Source organism: Myotis brandtii, unplaced genomic scaffold (genome assembly GCF_000412655.1).
Source record: "Myotis brandtii unplaced genomic scaffold, ASM41265v1 scaffold479, whole genome shotgun sequence".
Lineage (NCBI taxonomy): Eukaryota > Metazoa > Chordata > Mammalia > Chiroptera > Vespertilionidae > Myotis > Myotis brandtii.
In genome coordinates this window covers 3,076,965-3,085,154 of record NW_005368305.1, presented here as the reverse complement: position 1 = coordinate 3,085,154, position 8,190 = coordinate 3,076,965, and positions in this window count along the sequence as shown.

The window sequence follows — 8,190 nt, the reverse complement described above, 5'->3', positions numbered from 1 at the left end:
GCAAACTCATTAGTCAACAGAGCCAAATATCAACAGTACAACGATTGAAATTTCTTTTGAGAGCCAAATGTTCTAAACTTAAACTATATAGGTAGGTACATTGTTATTAATTTAATTAGGGTACTCCTAAGGCTTAGGAAGAGCCACACTCAAGGGGCCACAGAGCTGCATGTGGCTCACAAGCTGCAGTTTGCCAACCAAGGGTCTAGGTAAACAGGTAGCTAAAGCACAAAGTAAAAAAGAAAAAACAAAGAAATTATAAGTTTTGGGAAACTTTGATAAGGAAGGTGAACTTTATAAAGTAGGAAATTTGAATCTGTTGAAGCAATAGAATGATATCAAATATTTTATAAAGGGAAAACATTTATTATTATATAGAATATAAGCCAACTTTTGCCTTCAGAGGTTCTACACATTTAGACTGAGCTAATTTATAAACACTTCCAAGAAAGGAAAGTCTTGACTATATTTCCTATGCTGTACTTTCTATCCCTATGACTTTTTTGTAACTACCAATATTCAGAACAACATTTATGAGTAATTAGAATTTTTTATATTGAACCTTAACACCTATAGATTATTACTAGTATCAGACCCTGTCATAATGTGGAAAACACATCCAAACTTTTACTTTTTTATCCTTTTAACACTGTACACATATCAAAGCTACATGAGACAAATAGAAAGAGAAGCGAATAAATTATTGATAATTTTAGGGCTTGAAGGATTCTAGAGTGGATGGTACAACATTTGATTGAATAATTCCTTAGGCTATGACAAAAAATAAGTGAAGTGACTGCAGGATTTAGCTGTGTCTTTTCTTTGATAAGTGGTCTATTCTTTGGTAATAGCAGCATTTTGAACTGTTTCAGAGCAATGTAATAGCTAGTATCTCTCTCTCTCTCTTTTTTTTTTATCCTCAAGGTAGGAAGAACAGGTATTATTACCTAAAGAGGTTAGGTGAATTACAAGAAAACAGAAAATTAGTGCAGAGCAAGAACTAGAAACAGCTTTTTCTGGTTTTCTATTTTTCCACTATACCACATTTCCTCCTTGTGACATTATATGATGTGTGGCGCAAATATATATAAATAATGGTGAGAAAACCATTTAACTTTTCCTTATACACAAACTGTTTATAACACTTCAATGCTCATAAAAAAAATCTTAAGAGATGCACTCAATTAAAACTGCAATAAGTGTTTCTCTCGACATAAACAGCTGTTCAGATAGTATTCCAAAGGTACAGGAGATATTACAAAGAGACACTCCATAGTAACACGAAAGGACAAATGAGGAAGGCAAAAGAAAAAGCAACTGAAGCATATCAAAAAAGCAAGAAAATTTCTGCAGCCAAAAGGAAGGCTAGAAAGTCAATGTATCAAGTTGACAATATGCAGCCCTTCTCCAATAAGGCTAACTTTAGACTGTTGAGATTCTTGCAATAAAGCCCTTTCATATTAGTACTAGAGGTCTGGTGCATGAAAATTCGTGCACTGTAGGGGTCCCTCAGCCTGGCCTGCACCCTCTCACAGTCCAGGAGCCCTCAGGGGATGTACTACTGACAGCTTAGGCCCGCTCTCCCCAGGGAGCTGGCCTAAGCCACAGTCTGGCTTCCCTCTGTGGTAGGTGACCAGGCAGGCCAATCAGGGGACAGCACCACCCTCATCACCCCGCCACTGCTGCTGCCACCAGCCTCCCTCTGCGGGAGGCGACTAGGCAGACGATCAGGGAATGGTGCTGGCTGGTGCGGCTCCACCCCACCCCTGCATCACCACTCTTCTGCCACTGGTCACTGCTGTTCCCTTCCTCTGCCTGCTGGCACATGCCTTGGCTGGCCTGGCACCACCTGCTTGCTGGCCCCGCCCCCCGCTGACTGGTCATTCTGCTGTTTGGTTGATTTGCATATTACCCTTTTATTATATAGGATGTTAACATGAATCAATATGTATATTATTCTCCTGAATCATTCAAAGACATTAGAATGATTTGTTTTTTATAATGACCCCTTTAATGCTTTCAGTAATGGGAGTCATTGGTCTAGGCATGGAGCACATAAGCTAATATCACCAAATAAATATTCTAGTTCTATCTTTTTTACAAACCAGTAAATTAGACATCATTACATTATCATTATGATAGTATAAAGTCAATATTTACTTGCATTAGCCATGTAATTATTAAAATTTTGATTGCATCTTAGAATTTCCATATTAAATAATATTTAGAAGATACTGTATTGAGAATATATTTGGTTGAACTAAAAATAGTTATATTTTGACTACAATAGTAAAATAATCTCCTTGATTTATAATTCTAACTTTACAATTTATTTTCACTTAGTTGAATGGTGGATATATGACTTCCTATTTCTATTGTTGTTATTGAGAAAATAACTGTTAGTCTAGTTTTTACACTTTGTAGGCAACTGGTCATTTTTCTTTAATTTTAAGATCTTTTCCTTACCTTTGATGTTCTGCAGTTCAACTAGCTATCATAATCTGTTATTGAAGTTATTTTCTTTTTTTATTTTATATTTTTGAAATACAGTTCACATTTATTATTTTTTGTATTAGTTTCTGGTGTATAGCATAGTGGCTAGACTGTCATATCCTTTATAAAGTAATCCCCCTGATATTTCAAGTATCTACTTGGCACCACATACAGAAAGTCCTTGGGTTATGTCGGACTTGACATATGTCGTATTGTGGTTATGTTGCCAACTCCCATCTATACTAATAAAAGAGAAACATGCAAATTAACCATCACTCCATCACTCCGCTACACCCACCAGCCAATCAGAGCAACTATGCAAATTAACCCAACAAAAATGGCAGTTAATTTGCATATGCAGGCGTAGAGCAAAGACTGAAGATGACGGAAGATGGTGGCGACCACGGAGCTGGAGCGAGCAGGAGGCTTGAGTTGCTCCTGGTGACGGAAGAAGCCAAGCTTCCTGCCAGCCCTGGACTCCGCTCAAGGAGTGGCTGGGGGCCTGGGTCTCCAGGGGCAAGCCAGGCTTCCAGCCCTCCCTGGGCTCCACTCAAGGAGCTGGCAAAAAAAAGGAGGGGCTGGGAGAAGATGGAGCAGAGAAGCTAAGCCTCGCTGCTGCAGCTGGACCAAAGGCCTGGGTCCCGGGTGCCGGAGGAAAACTGGTGCCCGCAGCCAGGGGAAGGAAGGCCTATTGCACGAATCTTCATGCAACAGGCCACTAGTTTATTTATAAAAAAAAAAAGTTCTGTCATTTCGACATATATACATATGTGTTTTATGTTTTTTATTATTTATTTACCACAAGTAAAGGTCAGGAATTGTTATCTTTCTTTTAAATTTTTTTTACTGTTTCACTTCATTACTGCTGTGTATGTGTTCCATGTGAGTAATGTAGGTGCTTATGTACGTGGGTCCCAACTTACAGCAAAAATTGTGTTATGTCGCACTGTAAGAAGGGATCTCCGACATAATCCGAGGACCTACTGTATAGTTATTACAGTATTATTGACTACACTAGAGGCCCAGTGTGCGAAATTCTTGCACTGGTAGGGTCCGTAGCAGCTGCCGGCTGCCAGGTACTCCCTCCCTTCCCCCAGCTGGCCCCACCCCTGGTCGAACTCCCAATCCAGGGGACAATTTGTATACTACACTTTTATTAGATAGGATTCCCTGTGCTGTACTTTCTATCCCTGTGACTTTTTGTAACTACCAATTGTTACTACTTAATCTCTTTACCTTTTTTACCTAACACCTCTTTCCTCTGGCAATCATCTGTCTGCTCTCTGTTTCTATTTTTTTTTGTTCATTTTGTTCCTTACATTACACATATAAGTGAAAACATATGGTATTTGTCTTTGTCTGATGTATTTCACTTAGCATAAGACCCTCTAGGTCTAAGTGAAATAAGGTCCATCTATGGTGTCACAAATGGCAAAATTTCATTCTTTTTTATGGCCAGCGTTATTTTCTAATTATTATATTTTTAGTTTAAGAAATCGATCCCTTTTCAAATATGTTTGGCTATTTATAAGTTGATGCATTTTAAACCTTTTGATGTTATTAACATATAACATAGGTTTATGTAAGTGAATTCTGTAGTATGTACACAATAATGGACATGAAATCTCTTGTGCATGATTGTGTGATTGGTTATTGAAAGGGTTAAAGAGAATAAAACGGGGCAGAGGAAACTTATTGTGCTTAGCAGATATCTTGCAGAAAGCTTGCAGCCTTGAGCTTCACATAGCCACTGGACATCTGGTGCCAGGAGGAACCAAGGACCAGACCCGCCAGTCAAGCTCTGTGCATCAGGAGAGACTGCCTGCAGGCAGCAGAAGCTGATAAAAGCCTGTCTTCCCCTTCGGTCGGTGCTGACTCCTTTTTTGGACTCAGCCTGCCTGCACCCAGGTGCTTGGAATAAAAGTTCTTTTGATAATTATGACCTCCTGTCATAGGTGTGCGACCCTGGCCCACTCAGAACCTTTCAGTAATTTCTCTGGACTCAGTCTTGATGGTTGGTTTTCCCATGTGTTTTTTGTTTGCCTGTTTTACTGTGAACTTATCTTCCATAAATTTCTATCCGTGGGGTTCTTTAAAGCCTGAACATGAAAGAACCCCATTGAGGATTTGCTTCTGTTTGGGAGGTAAAGGCATTTTAAACTAAATTTTTGGCAGGGCAGTTTAGGACACAGGGGAAATATAAATTCCAGAGGATTCTAGTTCAAGATGGTGATATAGACCTTGAACTCACCTCCTCTCATGGACACACTGAGTCTACAAGTACATGTGGAACAATTTCTCCTTAAAACAAAACAAACAAACAAAAAATCCAGCCCTAGCCAGTTTGGTTTAGTGGATAGAGCATCGACCTGCGGACTCAAGGGTCCCAGGTTTGATTCTGGTCAAGGACACATGTCCAGGTTGTGGGCTCGATCCCCAGTGTGGGCATGCAGGAGGCAGCCAAACAATGATTCTCTTTCATCATTGATGTTTCTATCTCTCTCTCCCTCTTCCTTTCTCTCTGAAATTAATAAAAATGTATAAAACAAACAAACAAACAAAACAAACAAAAAACACCTAAAACCTGGCTAAAAAACAAACAAACAAACAAAACAAAACAAAACAAAAAAACATCTAAAACCTGGCTAAGTGACAACTACACATCAGGAAAGTAAGAAGAAAACCACATTGAAGCAGGTTAGAGAGGCCGGGACAGGGTCTTGCCATGAACTCATCCTCAGCATGTGTCCCCCAACGGGGAGAGAACTCAAAACCCAGGGCTTCTCCAGGAGGAGCAAAGAGTTCAAACTCTACATTGGACATTCCAATTAAATTTTTTTTTATTAGAGAGAGAGAAAGAGAGAGAGATTGATGTGAGGGAGAAACTATGATTGGTTACCTCCTTTATGTTCCCAACCCGGGATCCAACTGCAACCTAGGAATGTGTCCTGATTGCAATTGAACTGGAAACGCTTTTGTTGTATGGGAAGATGCTCCAACCAACCGAGCCACCAGGCTGGGGCAGACATTTCAACTTTTAAGACACACTTGAGAGAGGAGCCCCCAAAACATCTAACTTTGAAAACCAAAGGGGCAGTCTACACAGACCCACAATATGGGGACATATGGGAAACTGCTCTTCAGGGGATCCTGGGCTCCAACTGGCACCCCTGGGCCCAGCTCAGAGGCAGCTATCTCACCCAGACTTAAAGTGAAGGAGACTCACCTGCTTGTATTAAATGGTCAGCCTGAGGGACAGGCATGTAATTTAAACACACATATTGAGGAGCCTGCTGAAATTTTCTCCAGGACTGACTGGCATGAGGCATCTCTGCACTCCCCCTTTGCCTGGCTCCAGAGCACCCCTGTCTCCAGGAAGGGAGCTTTTACAGGCATCTGGGGCCTTGATTTTTAGGGAGGCCACATGGGGGACAGATGTGTCTCATTGGACTGTACTAGTAATTATTGGTGTTAGCCGGAAAGAAGCTCATACCACTGTTTCACACCTCAATTTTTACGACTGCTGCCAGGGGACACCTCACCATTCCCTGGCTCTAGTTGCCAGAGTCTGGGACATAATCCTGGATTTACTCTCCCTGAACACTGCTCCCCCGGATGTAGTAACTTAAAGTAAATGTGCAATGTTATCTGTTTAGTTGATACCTGGTTATCAGAATGATTTATTGAAATTCCTGAAAGACAAGTTGCCTCTGTACTAGCAATGATCGGAATTGGCAGCCCCAAAGAGCTGAGTGCCAAGCAGAGTGTAAAAGACACATTAGGAATGTAGAGGAACTGTCCACTCCAACTTCACTTTTGACAGCTAAGGCATCCCGTGATAGGGCAGAAATGCCTTGAAAGTACACTCAAAATGTTAGAGTTGGCAGATAGAAAGATATGAGCCGGGAAAGGCTGAAGAGGCAGCTGGGGTTTGGAGGAAGCAAGTGTGAAACATGACTAACTGAAAATAGACAACACAGTTGGCAGCTCCCTGTGTGAGCTGGAAAGATTCAGAGCCCTCCAGGATGTGGTCTAATCAGTGGCATAACACCTAGGACCTAGGTGAAGGAGCCTTAGAGCTTAAAGATACATTTTTTTAAGACATAAGGGAGGGGGTGACGAGGTCCTTACCTGGGGGCATTCCAGCCAAGGGGTATAAAACCTCTAAACGCCTAAATATTTGGGCACTCTGTCTGTCTCAGCCAGCTGAGTTGCCCACTCATGTCTTATCTGAGTGTATTTCTTTCCTACAAATAAATCCTGTCCTGCATTGGCTATAATTTTTGTCTCTGGTTTGAATTTGTTCCTACAAGCAAATATGAAATATTCGAGACAAGAACTGGAGGCGCAGAGTACTGTCTCTGGCCAGAGGTTATCTCCGGTTGGAGACCCCCTGGGCCACTGCTGACAGAGATGCTACAAGACCTCTTGATGCAACCGCTGACTGGGTAGGTGCTGTATTGACATTTTGTGGCCTTCAAAGCTAATAAAACTGGTATTATGCTAAGCGAAATAAGCCAGTCAGAGAAATACAAGTATCACATGACCTCACTCATATGTGGAATCTAATGAACAAAATAAACTGATGAACAAAATGGATCCAGAGACATAGAAACATGGAACAGACTGTCGAATCTCAGAGGAAAGGTGGGTATGGGTTGGAAGAGACTAACTGAAGAAGTTATATGCATATATGTGTAACCCAAGCATGTCAAACTCATGGCCCACAGGCCATATGCGGCCCACAATGAATATTTTTACGGCCCAGCCAATATAATGGTATGTAAGAAAGGTTTTAACAAAAATTTTGTAACTTAATTTTTATATTTATATAAAAAAAAAAGTTCCGTCATTTCAACGTATATACATATGTGTTTTATGTTTTTTATTATTTATTTACCACAAGTAAAGGTCAGGAATTGTTATCTTTCTTTTAAATTTTTTTTACTGTTTCACTTCATTACTGCTGTGTATGTGTTCCATGTGAGTAACGTAGGTGCTTATGTACGTGGGTTCCAACTTACAGCGAAAATCGTGTTATGTCGCGCTGTAAGAACGAATCTCCGACATAACACTTGTTTGGTGTGTGCAACAGGAAATATTTCACTCTCAGAGAACAAAAAAAATAGGCTTATTTGTGTTACGCTTATTAATTTGTGCAGTTATTCAGTGACTGGTTAGTTAATATTCAATAAAAAATATTAATTATTATTAAAATGTTCTATTATTTTATGTTAATGATTATTCATTTATTTCAGCCTTTTGTATTCAGCATGTCTCTATCAAAATAAACCTATGTTTCTATGTAAATTGAAGCTTTTGTTGTTTTGTGGCCCACATAAACTTAAACCTTGTTTATTTGGCCTGTGTTAGCCTTTGAGTTTGACATGCTTGGTGTCACCCATGGACACAGACAATAGTGTGGTGAAGGCCTGGGAGAGGTGGGTGGGGGCTGAAAGGGGTCAGTGGGGAAAAAAGTGAACATCTGTAATACTTTCAACAATAAAGATAAATTGAAAAACAGCTAATAAAACCAGTATTAGATGCATAATGAGTATATTTCTATCATTTACAAACCTAAGACAAAATTACATTGAATTAATGGTCATGGAGCAACAGCTAGCAATCAGAGATGAATGTATTGAAACAATGGAATACTTTTTCTTTACTATTTTTTTGTTGTTTATTTGTTTTTGT